Source organism: Natator depressus, chromosome 3 (genome assembly GCF_965152275.1).
Source record: "Natator depressus isolate rNatDep1 chromosome 3, rNatDep2.hap1, whole genome shotgun sequence".
NCBI classification, from domain to species: domain Eukaryota; kingdom Metazoa; phylum Chordata; order Testudines; family Cheloniidae; genus Natator; species Natator depressus.
Window position 1 is genome coordinate 37,890,591 of NC_134236.1, and position 22,246 is coordinate 37,912,836.

General features: G+C 45.1%; 1 long non-coding RNA gene across 1 annotated transcript in view; it reads left to right on the top strand.

Moving 5' to 3' along the window:
• Positions 1–22,246, top strand: part of LOC141983826 (uncharacterized) — an 87,236-nt gene that overhangs the window by 7,803 nt on the left and 57,187 nt on the right. The gene's annotated exons all lie outside the window — the stretch shown is intronic.

Consider the following 22,246-nt stretch of genomic DNA (forward strand, 5'->3'; position numbering starts at 1 on the left):
GTGAACCATCAGGAAGTGTCACAGCCTAAAATATTATGGGAGCTCATCTTTAAAAGCTCCCTTTCTTTAAAAAACCAATCCCAATATTCTAGAGTAATAGTTTTCAAACACTTTGGAGGGACACTATTACAAGATGTAGCAATTGGTCTTTAATATATTGTGTTTTTTTCCATAAGACCGGGGACACAGTTGACCTTTAAATCATGTTTTCAGTCTCATTTTTACTTAGTGTTTTTTTCCCAATAAGTTTTTTTGAAAATGTCTCTCCTTGACCATCTTCTGAAATCCCCTACTCCAGTTAAGACTCTTCCTTCAAAATGCCTCAGTCCAACCCCTCTTGTATATGTTCCTGTCTTTGGAGCAAAGACAATGTCCACTTGCTCTTTGTTCTAAACAAGGCTCTTCTGATGAAGTGAGTAGGTGCAAGAGGCATTAGGTTGATCCGTTTTGAAGTAAGTGCCATTTGTTCAATTGGGCATGTATTCGCCTACATCTGAGAGGTGTTGGTTTGTGGCAACTTGAAGTAAGGGGCATTTGTGTCCCAGAGGCTTTGTCTTCAGCGTTAGCCTGGGACTTGAGAAACCTAAATTCAGTCCCCAGCTTTACCAGAGACTTCCTATGTGACCGTAGACAGATCACTTAGCTTTTCTGAGCGTCAGTTCCCCATCTGTAAAATGAGGATAATGGTACTTCCGTAACTCTCATCATGCGAGGAGAAATACATTAAAGATTGTGAGGCGCTACTGTAGTGGGAGGGACATATAAGTATACAAGGCAGTATGTGTTTTTAGCAGTGTCTACCTTGACCTGCTACATGCTAAAACTTATCACTGCCTTCTCCACACTAGGATTTTACCATGAGCTGGCTAACGGTTAAAACCCCATGTTTTCCCCAGTGTGGACACATTCAAAGAGGTATGTGTGAGACTATGCAAGTGGTCATATACATACATAAAACCTGTGTATGTTTTACAAACCACACTGGGTGATTTGGGTTGATTACGAAGATTGACATTTTTAAATTGATACTGTGAAAAATAACGTTTACAATATTGTATTCAAGAGCGGGTTTTAGAAAGATTCAGGGAAATAGGGTAGGAACATTGTGGGGCTCACTGAGCTCCATTGTGTTCCTTTAAGTACGACATGTATAATTACTTGTTCTCATTTAATTCTTTCAGGAGACTGTTGTTGACATGCAAGGGATTTATGTGCATAACTAATATGAGCATTGAGGGAAAAAATAGACCCCTTTACTCCTTCCTGTCTGTGTAAATCTTCAGATGTTCTGAGCTGGCTTTTGATATTTTCCAGAAGTGTAGATGGAGCATGGTTGAGGATTTAAGTGTGATAATCCCATGTTGCTAGTAATATTATAAGTAATATTAAATGTCAGAAGGTAACAAATGAAAGGCTGCCTTATTTTTCTCTTCCAGCTAGAGAATTAGAAGAGCTATTCACGTTATTCAGAGCAATAGTATATTTCCCAGACTGTAGTGGAAATCTAACATTAGTGCTTTACTGTTATAATACAGTCAGATTTACAATTAAGTGCTAACCAGTCTCATGACATGTACTGTGATAGAAGATATTACAGGTCATGGAATCCAGAGTTACTGACCACCTGCTATGTTGCTCTGATTATATTGAAAACTCATAGGAACACTGTCACTCTCGCCAACACATTGCAGAGAGACTTAGTAGTAGCTGTCACTCTAGGTGCAGTTGGGTTGTACTATAATTAACAAAAAATACAAATAAGAAATAAGCTTCTAAATGGCCTGATGCTAGATCTGTATTCTAAAAGACTCTTAATCTAAACAGACGTTGAGTTCAGTGTTCTGTAATATAACCAAACTTTTTGAGCTACATGTTTCTTTACAAATGCTGTCTGTTTATAGCTGAAAGTGGGTAGCGCAGTAGTGTAGTGACAGTTAGCTCATCTTACTAGATGGCCAACTGCAGAAAGGATGAGCAGGGATGTATGAAGAGTTAAGGTTGAGTTAAGTTTTTCATTTCAAGCAAGGAATTAACCTCTTTGTTCTGTAGGAAATATATATAGTAGTAGGGAGTGGCATGAAGATGGGTAAGGAGTGAAAAGTATTCAGGAGCTGGATGGGAGGGGGAGCTGACAAAGCACAGATCAGATCTGTTTCCTAAATTTACCATTGCCAGATATGCTGGTGCAATACACTGTGTATTGTAACTGACTCTACTGCAAGGTGTCACTGCAAGTGTTTCAGAGTAACAGCCGTGTTAGTCTGTATTCGCAAAAAGAAAAGGAGGACTTGTGGCACCTTAGAGACTAACCAATTTATTTGAGCATGAGCTTTCATGAGCTACAGCTCACTTCAGCCGCTCTAGATATTTGGTAGTGTGCTCTGTATAGCACTAGCTTGGATGCAAATGCTGAAGGCGCTCCAGGCACTATGCTCTACACTGTGCTCTAGCCCTTGGGGGTTTCCCATAAACACTTTCACACCTCAGCAACTCATGACTGCTTTTGTAACCTGCTCAGTGTGGTACTCTGTCTCTTTCTACTTCTGGCTGCGCTACAGACAGAGGTTGATGAGCTTGCAGTCACCTTAATTAACAAAGCCAAATCTCTTAGCTCAGGTAGTAGAAGCTTATGTCTTAAGATTCAGAGGTTCCCACGGTCAATCCCTACTGCTGATGGCCCACCCAGATGTGTAACATTACTTTTTATTAGGAGTGATTTACAAAATAAAGGATGCAAATACACCAAGCACAATTTTTAAGTTACAGTAATGATCCTAACTCAGCCCCTAGAGTATTTTGGTACAGAAGTATCATGATAAGTCTTGTTGGGATCCCTCCACACTGTTAGGCCTGCAGGGCTGGGCACTGTGGTTGCTGCTGCCTCCCTGGGTGTCTCTGACCAGCTCTCAGCCTTTCAGTCCTAGCTCCTAAGTTGCTTGCTGCTCAGCTTTCCTCCCACAGGCTACTATCTCTGGCTTGCTGCTGCAAGCAGCCTCTGGCTCCCCCCTGAGCCTGGTCCCCTCTAAACGCAGCATACTACTTTCTTACCTGTACTGGCTGGATGCTGAACTGGGTATCACAGTAATGAGCCAGTAGCAGGTTCATTCACAATGCTGTCTCAATGCTCTTCTTTCTCCAGTATTCCAGGCTGCCAACTGCCACGTCCACTCATGCAGCCATGTCATGCCAGCCTACAGCTCAGGCTGAATGCCATGTATCCAGCTGAGCTGTGGATAGGAGCTGCAGGTTTGCGCAAAGTACCTCATCTAAATACTCACTGCAAAACCCACTGAGACAGGCTCACCTTAGCTTAGTTACAGAGAAAAGGAAAGAAAATCTGACATCTCTAGAATTTAAGTTTCTCTCTGGCCATGCTGGAAGGTTCTCCCTCTGTCTCTCACCTTCCCTGCTTATTATGTCCCAGTTGTTAGAGTTCATTGTCATATCCTGGGGAGTTTACAGCAACATTTCCACAGAGAAGTGTTTGATCGTGCATACTGTTTTTGCCCCTCATACAAGGATTATTGTTCTCACACTACTTCTGGGATGATCTTCTCCTTTCTGTCTCTAAACCTAGTGCTTATTTACACTTCTGCTTGGGATTGCTTGTGCATGGCACCATTCACAGCACTAGCTATGTTGAGTATGGCCATCTAGAGGTGAGGGAAATTCTCAGTTACATGAAACTATGAGTATAGGGCATGGCACTGAATACTGGCACCACCTTCCATTGGTGGTGGTCATTTTAGCTTATATCACACTCCTGAGGGTAACAAAGGCTCAGGGAGCACAGCTGCTGCTGGCATCCCAAAGCTGCCTGAGCTCCTATGCTAGTAGCCTGATGATGTCTGATGAAGTTATCACAGACTGGTGTATTAGAAAATGTCTTACCACTGAGGAAGGAATAAGACTGCCATCCCAAGAAACCCTCTGGAGAGGACTGCAGAGTACTTTTGTGACGCATGGCTAGAAAGGATTAAATATCCTGCAAAATAAACATAAGAACATAAGAATGGCCATACTGGGTCAGACCAAAGGTCCATCCAGCCCAGCATCCTGTCTACCGACAGTGGCCAATGCCAGGTGCCCCAGAAGGAGTGAACCTAACAGGTAATGATCAAGTTATCTCTCTCCTGCTATCCGTCTTCTCCCTCTGACAAAGAGAGGCTAGGGACACCATTCCGTACCCATACTGGCTAATAGCCATTAATGGATAAGAACATAACAACCTTCAAAAGACACCTGGGGGGATAATGTTTGTGTTTTTGTGCATTTATATATGTATGAATAGGCTCAACACTGTAATCAACAGTCCCTGTCTATGCTGTATACTGATAATTCAGAGCTCAAAAGAACATCCTAGCATTTAAATGAATTGTAAACGTGGGATATTTCTGTATTCATCTTTCTTTGAAATGTATAGCAAATAATCTGTGAATGGTGGAGGAAAAAGTAAATTGCCTTATGTTAATTCTATAGCTAAGTACTGGTGATGGACCTCCTTCAAAGTCATCCTAATTACCTTTTGTTCCCGGAGGAATTCCAACTTGTCAAAGAGGACATGAAATTGTATAAAAGATCCTTGGGTCCTGATTCTGTCATCTCATATCTGCTTAGGCTTCATCAGGGGAAGTTTGAGCCTCAGGACTGAAGTCCCAGTTATGATGGTACACCCTGAATGTGATATTTGGACATTGGACTATGACTTATGAACTGAATGCTAAAGGAACACTTTGCAACTACAAAGCTCACCATCTCTGTTATGAATCTGAACCTCAATAGACTGAACTCATGTCTGTATGTATATTGATCTTTTAACCATACTCTTGTTCTGTTGTTTTTAAAATGTTTTAGTTTAGTTAATAAGAATTGGCTGTAGCATGTATTTGGGTAAGATCTGAAACATTAATTAACCTGGGAGGTAATGTATCCGATCCTTTGGGATTGGTAGAACCTGTTCTTTTATATGATGAAATAAGATTTTCAGATGCCATCATATTTGACTTAGGTACCTTGATTGAGCCCTGAGGCTGGATCACTTTAAGGGAACTGTGTTGTTTGGACTTCTGATTAACCAGTAAGGTAATAAAGAGGCTGTTTTATGCTGGCTTGGTAAATCTAAGTATTGGAATATCCACCATCTTTTTGGGGATTGTCTAGCTCATTCTTTGCAGTTCACCCTAATTGAGTGACCACAGCTGGCCCCCTCTAGGACCCCGGTCACAACCTACATGGAAGTTTCATTTAGATCTTTCAGGAAAATTCTAGAGAGATTCCTGTGTACATAAACAAACTGCTCCATGTGGCATCCTCTGCTTAACTGTACAGGGGAATGAAAAGCAGATAACAACTCTACCTCTCTTTGTTGTACTTCACTCTTCTAATATAAGTTAATTAATGAAACGTTGTTAGCTGTGTCATATTAAGTTGGGGGCAGTATCAGTATATCATTATAATGGGAAATACAATTACACACTAACTTGTAGTTCCTTCCCTTGCATTGGGCTCATCTGTGCTCAATGGCTGGGACTGACTGGCCTGTGATGGAGTCTCAAATAGGTCCTGGATTACAGCATAGCTGGACTCCTGGTCACATGTCCCCCATCCTCCTCTTGCTCCTCAATGCTCATGACCAGAGTCTGTGGTTCAGGTTTCTCAGAGGTATCCATGGTGGTCTGTGGTATGGTGGTGGGGTCTCTGAGGAGCATGGCATGCAGCTTTTTGTAAAAGAAGCAGGTCTGTGGGTTGGCACCAGATCAATGGTTGGCTTCCCTGGCCTTCTGATATCCCTCTTGCAGTTCCTTGTCTTTCATGCGGCACTGCTGCTGGTCCCTGTCATGCCCTTTCTCCTGCATCCCTACTGCAATCTGCTCATAGATGCCCATGTTTCTATGACTGGTCCATAGCTGTGCTTGTACAGTCTCTTCTCTCCACAGGCCCAGGAGATCCAATATCTCCTGTCTACTACAAGCCGGAGCACATTTGGACCGTGTAGCCGGCATGCTTAGCTGGGCAGTTGCACACAAGATTGGAGAGCTGCTAGGTGTGCTTGCCAAGCTGGACAATCAGGAAAAGGCATTTCAAACATTTGTGGGCCTTTAAGGGGGAGGGGTGAATTCCAGTCTCTGTTAGACCTGAGCAGTGGAGTTAACAATTGTGACCAGATTGGTCTGTGTCGGGCATTGTGGGACCACTTCTGAGGACTGTTAGGGTTAAAGAAAGTAATGCAGTGTCTACATTTACATTGTGTCATCCTCAATACATCGACCATGGCTCAGTGCTACTCAGGGAAGTGTTGTTACTTCTTTGCAGTAAGGGGGCACTTACATTGGTGGGAGACAAATATAAGTGTAGACAAATGTGCAACTAAGTCAAAGCAAGGTGGCAGACATTGACCTAACTTTGTAGTGTAGACCAGCCTTAGGCACCCCTCCATAGTCAATGTGACTGACTCTTGATTTGCATGTTCAACCTTCTTGGCTCTTGGAATTAGATCATGACCTCATGCCCCTTATAAAATCTGCTATCAGTTTTCTCTTGCCATGAAATATAAATTGACAGACCCCAAGCCCTCTGTCATGCCAAGTATTTAAAGGTATGTTTTTTTTTAAACAGTGGAAGTAGACATTACATTTGTTATTCTATTCTGCACTATAAGTGTGTTAGATTTATTGCTGTTAGTTCAGAGCCCAGAGTAAGGTAGGTGTTTTTTGTTTTTTGTGTTTGTTTTATTATTATTAGTTTAGGTTTACAAATACAGAGACGTGTCCATAAATCCCTTCACACTTCACAGTTTGACTTGAGGATATAAGCCCTCATGTTCCCTTCTATACATTTGTGCAGAGGGGAGCCTGCTATTTTGGATCCCAGTTTGGGGACACAGAAGAGGGAGGCTGGGGTGGGAAGGAGAATTCCACCCTCCACCTCTCCCTCCCAACCCCCCAAACCTGCACAGTGGAAATCACTTTGGGAAGTCTACCTTTGAATTTCCATCATGTTCTACCATGATTGTAAATGCTAGTGGGGATGCTACAGAGATGTTCGGTGCAGCCTAATGTTAAACACAACAGGCAACAAAAGTTTGTGTCCCATCCACATTAGAATTTACAAATAAGAATGAATAAACATTCAAATGCAGGCGTACCCTTCAAGAAGGTGCTGCTGGGATTTAATTCCATGGATCTGGAAAGGAGAGTGGGAGGGGATGACAGCTGGAGGGCATTGGCAGTCAGACCTGGCAGTCAGATATGCTGTGTATCCCTTTGCATTGTGGTAACCTCTCTGGATGGGGATTCCAGGAGCAGCGGCAGGCAAGAGAACATCTGAAAGTGGAACTCGTAAAACTGAGCGTCTGCCTCCTGGTTTATTAAATCTCTGTGGCACTTTTTGCAAAAGGGAGGGTTAGCTGTGGATTCCAGGCCAACCCCAGTTACATGATGCTTAACCAGCAGTTTCACTGGCATATGATATTCCTTATTTCCTATCCAAAAATGCTATGTCATGTTGCTATATGCTCTTAAGCAGCTGCCAGGTTCTACCAGGGAGGTAGCTGCATCGTTATTGGGTACAAAGGTACCTATACCTCATTCGTAAAGCACATTGGGATCTTTCAAATTGTCATTGATATTCTCTATAGGGAATGGTCTTGATGTCTTTTTACTCTGCGGCCTCTTCATTAATCAGATGACACAAAGATATTACTGATTCTGGGTAACCACTTTGTAATGAGGAAAGCTCTAGTTTTCATAACTGGACAGGTTGTCAGTCAATTCTTCCACCATGAGTGACAGATCAGCTCTCCTCTAACAGGGCTCTTCATCATTGGCTTGACAGCCTGCCATTTAAAATCAAGCAGCAACTGGAGTTACCATACAGAATTATTTTGGAAGACCTATGGCTATTTTTCTTACAATCCAGAAAGCACTCAAATTCATTTTACATAATAAAGACTTAGGGAGGTTCTGTACTCAGAAGAAAAATGAGCAGGAGACTGATGACTCCATAATGCAGTACAGTATTCTTGGACTGCTGTGTAACAGCATTGTGCTCTGTGTTCTTCTATAGCTGGAAAGAGAAAAGTTATCAAATCATCATAATCTGTGGACAAATCATGCATTTTCAGTTAAGAATTCTAATTTCATAGATAACATGTTTATACACACTTTGTTTGATATGATGTATTCTAAAGTATTAATAGGCAGATTTTAATGTTAATATTTTAACATTAATATTTTAACACTCTAGCTGAAAGAAACTATTCCTGAATTTTAGGACAAAACTTTGCTTGATATCTTTTTGTATCAATAACAATAATAATATGTACTTTGTTTATGAAATGTCTTTCATCTGAAGTTCTCAAAACCCTTTACAAACCATTTAAACCTCACAACTACTCTATTAGGTAAGTAAATACATATGGAGAAACTGAGGCATATATAGGTTAAGTGATCACAAAGGTTGAGATCACAAGGTGAGTTGGTGACAGAGCTAGGAACAGAGCTGAGGAGTTCTGACTCCCAGTTGTAGTAGAAAGAGAGAGCTTGAGACATGAGGCCTGGTATCAGGGGCTTGGTGTAGGGCCTTAGGCCTGAACTAAAGTCAAGCCCTGCTGAGATAAAGCAGAGTTAGCAAGAGTCAGGCCAACTCAGCCCCTGCCCTGTTACAAAACAGATACCTGCTTGCACGTTCACTGTCTAATACACGAACTTGGCAAGAACAGGGATGGTGTTTCAAAAATAAAAGCTAAAGGGTGGTAACTAATCATGTCAGAGGGGCAATACGTAACTTATTTGTATAAGTGTATAAAAGAGGGGTCTCAGAGGGAGTGTCCTTGTCCAGCTGAGAGGGGAATAGAAAGTCCTGCCAGTCACTGAGCCGGGTCCATTGTCAGGGGCATACATGTGCTAGTGTAACTGTAGGCATTGATCCGGGGAGCTAGGACTGTGCTTCATTGACAATAAACCTTCGCTACGGAAACAGGTCTGTGGTCTTTTGGGCAGTTTGATCGAGGTTTGCTGTGTCAGCTATCTGCACAGAACTGGGACAGCATACAGAAAAAACACCCACACAGCCAATGACTAACAACAGCAGTCTCTTATTCTACATATCAGAGTAACAGCCGTCTTAGTCTGTATTCGCAAAAAGAAAAGGAGTACTTGTGGCACCTTAGAGACAAATAAATTGGTTAGTCTCTAAGGTGCCACAAGTACTCCTTTTCTTTTTGTTCTACATAGTGGTTCCTCTTTATAATCAGTCCTGCTTCCCTTTGGCATGTGTTTCACATTCTCAGTAATGCATAATATGTTTGGGTTAAGAGGTTAGATCAATTTTTTATATTTATGTAGGAACCATTGTCAATTTAACTGGTAAGAAAACAGAACAAACTCTCATTGTCCTATATAACACAAAGACCCTGGACCAAACTCTTATCTCAGTTACTTCAGACTTCATAAAATCCCATTGACTTCTGTGGATCTACACTTGTAATTAAGAGCAGAATTTGGCCGATTCTCTGAACTAGAAACTTCTATGAGGTGTGTACATTTGAAGACCTCTTTTTTTTTTTTGGACTAAATGGAGGCTTGATTTCCATGATGCCTTTTGTCTCTCTGAGCAAATAATGTTCTCTGTAGTTCTCCCACCTGATTTTTTCTGTCCTGAGCAGCTGTGAAAGCCAGATATACAACATTAGATTCAGTCGTGCTCTCATTTGCTCACCTAGTGTTCCTTTGTTGCCTTTGAAGCATAATCTTCATTTGGCTCATCTTCATTTTTTTGGCTTCCTTTGTTGAAGTCCTTTTTTCAACTACAATAACTCGTGCTTGTTATCCTTCACAGGACAACATTGTCGGTGAATGCAGTAGCTCAAGCACTCCACATTTATGGTAAATTGATAGCTTTCGCAGTTGAGTGCCTGAGAGACATGCTCAGTGCAAATCCGGCAGCTGGCACGATACTATTTTTTATTTGCAAGTTCCAGTTTCCTTAGTGGAGACCCCACTGTCACGCAATTGTAATTCCATTGACGTCAGAGGAGTAACTCTTAAATTATACTGGTGTGAGAACAGAATTCGACCCAATGTGGAGACTGCAAAGGTTGTTCCTTTCAGTGTTCCCTCTAATTTTTCCCATCCGTGTGCGGAATGAATTTTGTTATGTGCACCAATATGGAGGTGACGTGTGACACATCCCCTTCATATCGGTGCACATAACAAAATTCATGTGGTGGGGGTGGGGCCGAGGGGTTCGGAGTGTGGGAGGGGACTCAGGGCTGGGGCAGAGGGTTGGGGTGCAGGGGCGTGAGGACTCCGGCTAGGGGTGATGGCTCTGGGGTGGGGCCAGGGATGAGGGGCTTGGGAGGAGGGGGCTACGGCAGGGAGAGGGGACTTCCCCTGGCGCTCTCTCCCTGCAGCAGCACCTAGGCTGGGTGGGAGAGGCGCCTCTCCCCACTATGGCAGCTCCGGGACTGGGGCTGCAGGATAGGTGCCCCTTCCCCAGCCCCAGTAAGTCTGGGTCAGGGCTGGGTTTGGGCCGGGGGAGGGGCGCCCTGGTTGTGCCTGGATCCGGGCCGGGCCGTCCCAGCAACATCAGGTCTGGGCTGGCAGAGGGGCACCCTGGCTGTGGCAGGTCTGGGCCGCCCCGGCCGCTGCAGGTTGGGGGCCAGTCGAGGTTGGGACTGGGGGAGGAGCACCCCTCCCCCGGCCGGTCACTGGCCATGGCAGGTCCCCACCCAGACAGATTCCTTGAGCGCCTACGCGGTGCTAAATAGGCTGATGTGCAACCATGCGGCTGCGCAGCTTACAGGGAACTTCATCACCACTATATTGGACAAACAGACTAGTTTATGGCTGACATTGTGTCCTTGCCTGAAGACCCAAAAAGCATCATGCAGAAGGTACAGAATTGGCTTTCAATGGTATATCTTTTGCAAGTAGTGCGGAGCTTCCAACCTAGGCCAGGTCTATGCTACAAAGTTTTGCTGGCATAGCTATGTTGGTTATGAGTGAAAAAAAATTACACCTTGACTGACAGCTACGCCCACAAACCCTCCTGTATAGACTCAGCTTATGCCGGCAGAGTCCTTTTGCGGTCATACATTGCACCTCCCTTAGGTGGCTTTGCTGGTATATCTATACTAATATAGACATTCAGAGAGCTTTCTACAGTTTTTGTTGGACTTTTTGTACCCTGTGCTGATTGGTTGCTTATGCCAACCTGTGCCTTCCCCCTCTATTACAGTCTCTTCATCTCAGCTTCATTTCATGGCACCACCTACTCTCTTCTGCCCCATCTCCTCTCCCCTTCCTTTCAGGGTCTCCTCTCCCTTCACTTTTCTTTTAGTTTAAATGATCCCCTCCTAACCAAACCTACCCCCCACAAAAATCATGGAACGAACACAACATTTGCTGCCATCACAGTGTTTACTCTGCTTGTGTATTCAACCTCCTCCCCACCCCTGTGTCAGTCTTATCTATTTGGACTGCAAACTCTTTGGGTCAGGGATGATCTACTGCTCTGTGTTTGTACAGCACCAAGCACAATGGGCCACCGTTCTTGCTTGGTCACTAGGTACTTTGATAATAAACATAATAACATATGCAGATGACATGAGATTCCACAACTTTCCAAGGCACACACTGTTCTGAGGGATGAAGCCATTGCCTTCAAGTTTCCCCATAAAGTTCCCAAAATCACAGTTATTACAAATTCTCATTTTCATATATGTTTCTTAGGAGTATAAATAATATAATACAATCTTAACATAATATAGCCTCTTTTACCCTGAAGGGGGCCTATATTTGGCACAGGGGTGACCACTGCTGGAATACTGTGTCCGGTTCTGGAGTACACAATTCAAAAAGGATGTTGATAAACTGGAGAGGGTTCAGAGAAGAGCCACGAGAATTATTAAAGGATTAGAAAACATGCCTTACAGTGATAGCTCAAAGAGCTCAATCCACTTATCATAACAAAGAGAAGGTTAAGGAGTGATTCGATTACACCCTATATGTATTACTGTGGCAGGGTCAGGCCAGATGGCTACAGGAGAGTAATAGAAGGCAGATATATTAGCCCCAGGCTAAGTAGGTCCCTTTTCCCTGGGTAAGGTAACAGGGAAGGTTCCAGAACAATCAGGAACCTTCTGGAGACCATTAAGACAGGCTGATTAGAACACCTGCAGCCAATCAAGAAGCTGCTAGAATCAATTAAGGCAGACTAATCAGGGCACCTGGGTTTAAAAAGGAGCTCACTTCAGTTTGTGGTGTGCATGTGAAGAGCTGGGAGCAAGAGGCACTAGGAGCTAGAGAGAGAACGTGGACTGTTGGAGGACTGAGGTGTACAAGCATTATCAGACACCAGGAGGAAGGTCCTATGGTGAGGATAAAGAAGGTGTTGGGAGGAGGCCATGGGGAAGTAGCCCAGGGAGTTGTAGCTGTCGCTCAGCTGTTCCAGGAGGCACTCTAGACAGCTGCATTCCACAGGGCCCTGGGCTGGAACCCGGAGTAGAGGGCAGGCCCGGGTTCCCCCCAAAACCTCCCAACTCCTGGTCAGACACAGGAGGAGTCAACCTGGACTGTGGATTCAGAAAAACGGCCAAGCTGAGGCTGCTGTGAAGCTCCAAGGTGAGCAAATCCACCAATAAGCACAAGACCCACCAAGGTAGAGGAGGAACTTTGTCACAACTGGTGTCGGAAGTGGGATCTGGTGTCCACAGCGCGGTGGAAGAAGGAGGGTGTTTGGGGAAAAAAAAAAAAGGGAAGAGTGTCTATTTTTATTTTGTTTCACCACAATTGAGGAGGTAGTCCGGGCACTGATACAAGCCATGGCTGCCCAGCAGGAGGCTACTCGTGTCCAGGCAGCCGCCCAACAGGAGGCAGTGCGGCTGCAGCAAGAGACTAATCGCCTGCTGATGGACCAGGCTACTCAAGACTGGGCTATGTTGCGGGAATTGGTAAACCAGGTAAAGACCCTTACAGAGCTGAACCGCAGCCATGATGGGACGCAGATCATGTGGGCCAGCAATTGGCTTCAGAAAATGATGTGGGAGGATGATGTAGAGGCATACCTGCTGGCCTTTGAGAGGACAGCCCTGCAGGAGGCTTGGCCCTGAGAACTGTGGTCTGGCATCCTCGCTCCATTCCTGTGTGGGGAGGCCCAGAAGGCCTACTATGATTTGCCTGAAGAGGCTGCGGCAGACTACCCCCAGCTGAACGCAGAGATCCTGGCCAGATCTGGGGTAACGACCGCAGTGATATCATGACTGGAGGTACCAGGAAAACAAAACCCCGTGGTCCCAATTATATGACCTCATCCATCTCACACGAAAGTGGTTATGAACTGAGTCCCAGAGTCCGGAGGAGATTCTAGAGGTTCTTGTCATCGACCGGTACATGAAAGGACTACCACCAGACCTTGGCGCCTAGGTAAGCCGGAATGAACCCTCCACCTATGACAAGGTTGTCGCATTGGTAGAAAGGCGAAGGACGGCGAGGGAGCTGACCTGACCAGTTAAGGAAGAAGCACCTTGAGGTAAGCTAGCAGCACCAAGCCCTAGAGCTCGGGTGACTGGGCCACCAGGAGAGTCCAGGTGGAAAAAGAGAGGGGCTGAAGGCCCACCAGAAGCCACAAAGAGTCGAAGCACTGAGGGGAAAGAGTATAGTGATGTTAGACTGCCCAAACTAAGAGACCAGGGAACGTCTAGGGCTCCATACAGATGTTATGCCTGCGGGAAGTGGGGACACATAGCTGCACAGTGTCCCAATGCCAAGGAACCTATGCAGTGTAACCTGGGGAACTGGGCAGACCCATGCTCCCTAATCCACCTTGTGGGGGTCTCACTAACCCCACATATGTACACCAGACCAGTGAAGCTAAATGGGGTACAGACCACAGCAGTCGTTGATTCGGGGAGTGCTATCACGCTTGTCTCGGGGAAGCTTGTGAAGCGTAGTCAGCTGCTGTGAGCTAAGCATACGGGGATAACATGCGTCCATGGGACAGTTGGTTATTACCCCACCATCCCAGTAAAAATCGAGATTCAGGGGAACACTACTGAGGTAGCAGCACGTGTAGTCCCTAAACTGCCATACCCGGTGCTCATAGGGAGGGACTTCCCAGGGTTTGGAGACTTACTCCCGGTAGGGGAATTGGAAAAAGAGGGAAGCCCTGAAAGTAGTGAGGCATCCACAGTAGACTGTCAATCCCCAACCTTCTCTGAAATATCCCCAGATTTGTTCTCCACTCCCAGACAGCGTAGAAAGACGAAAAGGGAAAGAAGGCCTTGGGAACCCAAATACTGGCCCAAAGACAGAGGGTCGCTTTCGTAGGTAGGCAGACCTGAGCAACTGAAAAGGAGGCCACCCAGGAGGGAGAAGCACCTGAGTATGACCCATACCCTAACGCCTCTGAACTAGTAGAGACAACAGAGTCTGGCCCCCTACATCTCAGGCAGATTAGCCCCGGGAGAGGAAATTTTGGATGGGACCAGGCTGGAGACCCAAGGTACGACAAGATTAGGAAGGAGGACCAAAATAGATGGGATCCCCGTGGAAGGGAAAACCCAGAGACCAGGACCCTGCTTCATAATGAAGAAGAATTTCTTATACCGGGTTGCACCAGTACAGGGGCAGAAGGTACAGCAGATCCTAGTACCTCAAAAACACCAGAATGCTGTATTAAGTCTGGCCCATAGTCATCTTTTTGGGGGGCATTTGGGGAGAAGACCCTGGCACGGGTCCTGCAATGATTCTTCTGGCCCGGAGTACATGAAGAAGTGCGGAGGTACTGTGCGTCCTGCCCGGAATGTCAGCTGCACAGTCCCCGTCCCCACTTGAAGGCACCTTTAATACCCCTTCCCATCATAGAGGTCCCCTTTGAGCGAATAGCCATGGACCTAGTGGGACCCCTGGAGAAGACAGCCCGGGGCCACCATATACTTGTCATTCTGGATTATGCTACTCGCTACCCGGAAGCCGTCCCCCCGCGGAACACGGCCTCTAAAAAGATAGCTAAAGGGTTGGTGGGAATCTTTGCCTGAGTGGGGCTACCAAAGGAAATATTAACAGACTAAGGTACCCCATTTATGTCGAAGCTAATGAAGGACCTCTGTACGCTGCTCCATATACATATCCTGAGAACTTCAGTCTATCATCCACAGACCGATGGGCTGGTAGAAAGGTTTAACCGAACCCTCAAGGCAATAAGGAAAGTGGTAAGTCGGGATGGGTTGGATTGGGACACCCTGCTATCCTACCTTATGTTTGCAATCCGGGAGGTACCTCAGGCCTCAACTGGGTTTTCCCCCTTTGAATTATTATACGGACGCCACCCCGTGGCATACTAGATATTGCAAAAGAAATCTGGGAAGAGGAACCCAATGAGGGGAGAAATATAATTGACCATGTGTTGCAGATGCTAGAACCGATAGCCCGGGTCACCCCTATTGTACGGGAACATTTGGAAAAGGCGCAGGAGGCCCAGCGAACCCATTACAATCGCCAGGCAAAAGTCTGACAGTTCCAACCATTGGGTGATGGTGTTGGTAACCATGGCAGAAAGCAAGCTGAAGATGAAGGGGCCCTATGAGGTGGTTGAACCCATGGGGGAAGTAACCTACAAGGTGCGGCAGCCAGGACGCCGAAAACAAGAACTAATTTATCACATTAACCTCTTAAAGCCTTGGCACCAACGAGAGGCATGTGTAGGGCCCAAGAGACCCCGATCCAGGGAAATAACATGCAGGAGCAGATCAGGATATCCACTGATCTGACACCAAACCAGAAGAAGGAGGTAACTGAGATGATCAACCGATACCAGGATGTGTTTTCAACCAAACCAGGCCGGACCACTGAAGCATATCACCACATTATTACAGACCCTGGGGCAAAGGTAACTTTAAGGCCCTATCGGGTCCCAGCAGCAAAAAGGGAGGAGATCAAGGCAGAGGTAAAAAGGATGTTGGAGCTGGGAGTCATCAAAGAGTCCCACAGTCAGTGGTCAAGCCCGATTGTGTTGGTGCTCAAACCCGATGGCACCACTAGGTTTTGTAATGACTTTTGCTGGCTGAATGAGATATCCAAAATTGATGCATACCGCATACCCCGTATCGATGAGTTAGTTGACCGCCTGGGCAATGCCCGATTTTTGACCACCCTTGATTTAACAAAGGGATACTGGCAGATTCCCCTTGCCAAAGATGTGAAAGAAAAGATGGCATTCTCTACACCAGAGGGTCTGTTTCAATATACTGTTCTTCCTTTTGGACTGCATGGGGCACCTGCCACCTTCCAGCGTCTTCTGGACAAGCTTCTATGGCCCCATACCAGTTATGCAGTGGCATACCTGGATGATGTGATTATTCACACCCCCGACTGGGAAACCCACTTAGGAAAGGTGGAAGCGGTTCTGGACACGCTAAGACAGGCTGACCTCACAGCCAACCCAGCCAAGTGTTCTATAGGGATAGCCAAGGCTAAATACCTTGGCTACATTGTAGGAAGGGGCATGGTCAAGCCCCAACTAAACAAACTAGAGGCTATCCAAAATTGGTGCCGGTCGAATTGGAAAAAGCAAGTCTGGGCATTCCTGGGTGTGGTGGGGTACTACCGATGATTTATTCCCCATTTTGCTACCAGAGCGAGTCCCCTGACAGACCTGATAAAAGCCCGGGGTCCAGACATGGTGAAGTGGACAGATGCCGCAAAGAAAGCATTCATGGATCTACGGACAGCCCTCTGCAGTAACCCCATGCTTATAGTCCCAGACTTCAACAAAGAATTCATTTTACAAACAGATGCATCTGAAGAAGGATTGGGAGCTGTCCTATCGCAGATGGTCGGAGATGAAGAACACCCAATCCTCTACCTCAGCAGGAAACTCCTCCCGAGAGAGCAGAAGTATGCCGTGGTTGAAAGAGAGTGCCTAGTTGTGAAATGGGCCATGGAAACACTACATTATTACCTTCTGGGATGATGGTTTATCCTTGTGACCGACCATGCACCCCTCCAGGATGCAGCGAAATAGAGAGAAGAATGCAAGGGTGACCAGATGGTTCTTGTCCCTACAACCTTCCCAATTCACCATACAACACCGGGCTGGAAGCCACCATGGCAATGCAGATGGCTTGTCACGAGTACACTGCCTGACATCCCAAGTTGCCCAACCCTATAGTGTTGAGTGTGTGTGGAGGGGGAGATATGTGACAGGGTCGGGCCAGATGGCTACAGGAGAGTAATAGAAGGCAGATATATTAGCCCCAGGCTAAGTAGGGTCCCTTTTCCCTGGGTAAGGTAATAGGGAAGGTTCCAGAACAATCAGGAACCTTCTGGAGACCATTAAGACAGGCTGATTAGAACACCTGCAGCCAATCAAGAAGCTGCTAGAATCAATTAAGGCAGGCTAATCAGGGCACCTAGGTTTTAAAAAGGAGCTCACTTTGTCACACTACATGAGGAACAAATTTTTAATAATTGTCTCTTCAATCTAACAAAGAAATATATAACATTATCCAATGTCTTGAAGGTGAAGCTAGACAAATTCAGACTGGAAATAGGCATAATCCTCTTATTGATAAGAGGTTTCAGAGTAGCAGCCGTGTTAGTCTATATCCGCAAAAAGAAAAGGAGGACTTGTGGCACCTTAGAGACTAACAAATTTATTTGAGCATAAGCTTTTGTGAGCTACAGCTCACTTCATCGGATGCATAAAGTGAGCTGTAGCTCACAAAAGCTTATGCTCAAATAAATTTGTTGGTCTCTAAGGTGCCACAAGTCCTCCTTTTCTTTTTATTGATGAGAGTAATTAACTGTTGGAACAATTTACTAAAGGTTGTGGTGGATTCTCCATCACTGACCATTTTAAAATCAAGATTAGATGTTTTTCTAAAGATCTGCTCTAGGAATTATTTTGGGGAAGTTCTATGGTCTATGTTATACAGAAGGTTAGACTAGATGATCACAGTGGTTCCTTCTGGCCTTGGAATCTATGAACCAATAAAAAGGGTCTACAAACAATAAACAGGAATCACTTAACTCAGTGCAAAGCAGCTGTCATCTGTAGACTGAAAAGCAGCAGTGACTTAGTGAGAACCAGCAATGCAATATATGTTTTGGATAGAAAGTTAAAAGGGACGCCACATCCAATTGAACTGTAAGGAGAATTTAAGTTTGCAGAATGTAAATACCCAATTGGAATTTGGCCAGGCCAATAGAACTAGCGTTCTTGCTACTGAAAAAAGTACCAGGGGTCTTTAATGTTCAGGATCTCAGTTATATTATCTCACCCAAAGACTGCATTTTCAGAAGGATTGCATTTGTTCACCACTGACTCAGAGAGAAGAGTGCCACCGATTGACTTACTAGTGTCCTGCACCATCCTGGGATTTCATTGTAAGTCTTCAGTCCGTATACAGTGAGCAGACTCAACCCATCTAGGTTGTGAGATCTGATGAGATCATAGCCTGAGGTGCTCTAGGTAGAGGCAAGGCTGACCCTGTGATTTGTCACACTGCCTTTCAAAGCCAGACCTGCAGCTCTTCATCCATCTCCTTCTTCACCTGTGACCAGCCCACCTCTCCCCTCAGTGTAGGACATTCAAAACATTCCCTGTCTTCCCATGACCCGCTGCCTGTACCATTTTCTGTGGTGCTTTGCAGGTTGGGAGAGAACACAAAAAGGATCAGAGAAGACTGACCACCTTGGGAGAGAGAAAGGATAGAGACAAGAGCTAAACAGCAAAGTATTTATTTAGAAAAAAAATAAAATGAATAATACTTCCACCCTGATTGTGAGGAAGTAAAGGGGAAAATGGGGATGGGACAAAAGTAGCAGTGGAGATGAAGCAGCCAGACTCTGACTTGTCTGCTCTGAACCCTTCACATTAAATCAGGTGGTCTGGAATTTTCCACCACTGGGAAACAACTTATCAACTTATTCTAAGGTGTGGTCTACTATCATTACATCATCTTTTGCTTCACTAGCTCCTGGTGTGCTGGCTTTTCCACACCAGCAGTCTTTTTGCTTGCAATTGTCAATCCCAGGTGTCACATAAATGCTGCTGGTGTATACAAACTGGCCAGCTGGTTTGAAAGCCAGGAAGCACAGATGAAGTGAAATTTATCAAGCAAAGAAGGACACTAGTACAAGTTGTGAATTTAATCTGGGCCATAGACTGCTGCCACTGGAGTTAGGTTGGATGCCCAGACAGATAATCAGAGATTGTGCTTTGTGAACCAAGAGATCAATGGTGGCTAAATGGTAGTCCAGGGTCTTCATGCAGCATTGTGACCCTGGAAATGGAGGGCTCTATGCAGATAGGCTGCATAGGCACTGATTGCAGGTGTAATTCATTTGTATTTTTCCTTTGCAGAGTTTTTTTAAATTTTTTAATACCAAACCCTTTTCAATTAGCCTAAAACCTCTCTCGCTGACAAGGAATATTAGACTCAGTGGGTAATTACACTAATTTATTTTCAATAATTTTCAAATTAAAATGATCTACTGTGGAGAAACCTGATTGGAAAATCTCGCTGTTCTGTTGCTTGGTTGAAAACTTGTGTTGCAATTAGTCAAGCTGTTCAGAGACCCAGGGAAATACATATATACATATATATTTAGGCAGCAAAAATAAGGCTATTTCTGTAGTTCAGTGTGGATTCCTCTGGGTACCTTTTTCATGAAGAATAATAGGCTTTTAAATACAGAGGTTATATGCCAGTAGGCTGTACCTCTTATTTTTGCCCTACAGTTTGTTGCTCTGTCTCATTCCAGCAGTATTTATACTAACCCCACTCCCTTTTTACCGGGCTTCTATGTCACCTTATAAAGCTGGTCCATAAAGAATCCCAAGTAAAGTTTAAGGCAGAGATTTTCCCAGGCATAAGTGTTAGTTGGATGTCTAACTCTATTGAAAGTCTATGGGAGTTGGGTGCATAACTGCCAATTGCATCTTTGAAAATCTCCCCCTACATTATTTATATGGGGATAACATCTCGAGGTCTCAACTGGAACAGGCCTCCTGTGTACAAACATATAGTCAATGAGAGTGCCTACCCCAAAAATCTTTTCATCTGTAAACAAGAAGAAAACAGGAAGGTGAGACAAACACACAGTTACGAGGGATGGAGGATATATAATTAATAATGATAGGATGTATTGGCATAGACTAGCTAGGTACAAAATTCATATAAGTAACAAGATAATCAATAGTAGCTAGCATAATAATCATAATTTGCCACCATTTAATCATTAGATACAATGTCAAGATAGCACTCATATTTATTTTAAATGTCCATGTGACAATATGTGACCACTTATACATTATATTTTAGAAGCTGGACGAATGCACACTTGTAGCCTTAATGCTAGAAATTGTTATCTTATGGCATACCAAATAAAAGGGGGAGGATGGATATGTTCTCTGACAAACAAACTTGACTGTGGGAGGACAGACCTTCCCAGACCACAGAATGAACTCATCCAGGTAAATGAATACAACTATTAAGACACAATGGTTCAGTCACGCAGGCAATAGTCCCAGCTGTCACCAGGGCCGTTCGCTTTCGTCTGGTCTACACTACAGATCTATTCTGGTATAACTACATGGCTCAGGGGTGTGAAAAATCCATACTCTGGAGTGATGTAGTTATACCGACCTAACCCCCCCATGTAGACAGCACTATCTCCCACCAACGTTGTTACTGGATCTCGGGGAGATGGATTAACTGAGCCGATGAAAGAGCTCTTTTTCCGATGCAGCGTTTTAAGTGTAGACTTGCCCTTTGATGGCTTGGTCCAGAACTACTCAGATTTAGACAGACTGCCTTTGAGGTGGTGAGATGAGCTAGCAGGATCTCTCCGGAGACAAAGAAAGTGTAGGAGGAAATATGTTAACAGATTCCCACCTGGAGTAGCAGGAAGCTTGTTCTACTTAAGGGACATTGGGTACATCTACACTTAAACCACTACAGTGCATAGCTGCTGTGCTGCAGTTGTACCACAGTAGCGCTTCGGTGTAGACACTATATGCCGCAACAGGAGGGATTCTCCCATCAGCAGAGGTAATTCACTTCCCTGAGAGGCGGTAGCTAGGTCGATGGAAGAATTCTTCCATCAACCGAGTGCTGTCTACACTGGGGGTTGGGTCAGCACAGCTTTATCTCTCAGCGGTAGATCGAGGCTCTCTCTTCACTAGAAACACTGCAGCGCTTCAACATAGATACCCAGTACAGCAATGCGAGGGGTTCTCTCATCGCTGTAATTAATCCATCTCCTCAGCAGGTGGTAGCTAGGTCAATGGAAGAATTCTTCCATCAAACCTAGCCCTGTCTATACTGGGCATGAAGTTGGCTTAACTATGTCATTCAGGGATGTGGATTTTTTGCACTTCTGAGCAACGTAGCTGGGTTGGTCTGATTCAGAGCTGGAACTTGAACCTGGGTCTTCCTCATCCTAAGCGAATGCTCTAAGCACTGGTCTATAGCATCAGGGTAGGGCTACCCTAGAAATGCTATAGTGGCATAGCTGCAAAGCTGCAGTTGTGCCACTGTAGTACATGTGCTACGGCCATGGAAGGGGTTCTTCCATCACTGTAGTCAATCCACCTGTCCAAGAGGCAGTAGCTTGATAGCTGGAAAACTGGGGCTTAGGTCGGCTTAACTATGTCTCTCGGGGGTGTGAATATTTTGCACCTCTGAGCCATGTAGCTAGGTCGACCTAACTTTCTAGTGTAGACCATCCCTCAGTTGCCCTCCCTTTAGCCCAAATATAGTTCATTATTTGTATAAAAAGGAATGGTTCCAAGAGAAGAGACTGTGAAAAACTGACTGTATATCCCTGTGGTTAGGGCACCCCCACATCCAAGTGAGTGTGGTAACCACTGGGCTATTGGCTGTTCTGGGCTGGATCTCTCTCTCTTTCTCTCTCATTTTTTCATGAAAAAATTCAAAGTCTAATTTTCATTCTGCATCAGAATGGAAACAAAGGGGGTAATTGCCCAGGGGCTAGGGAAATTTAAATTTAAACTAAATTTAAATTGCCCAGGAGGGCTGCAGGGCTCCTAAGGTGCGTAGGGTGGTGACTGCTCTGGGCCCTGTGCTTTGTGGGGCCCCATGGGCCGGCACGTTTGGCCAGCACAGTCGGTCCTGGAAGTGACGGATTTGTCACTTCTGCCCCGGGCCCCGCATCCCCCTAGGGATGGCCCTGGGGCCCAGAATTGCTGTTAGCAGGCCTGGTTGTGAAAGTGGGTAACT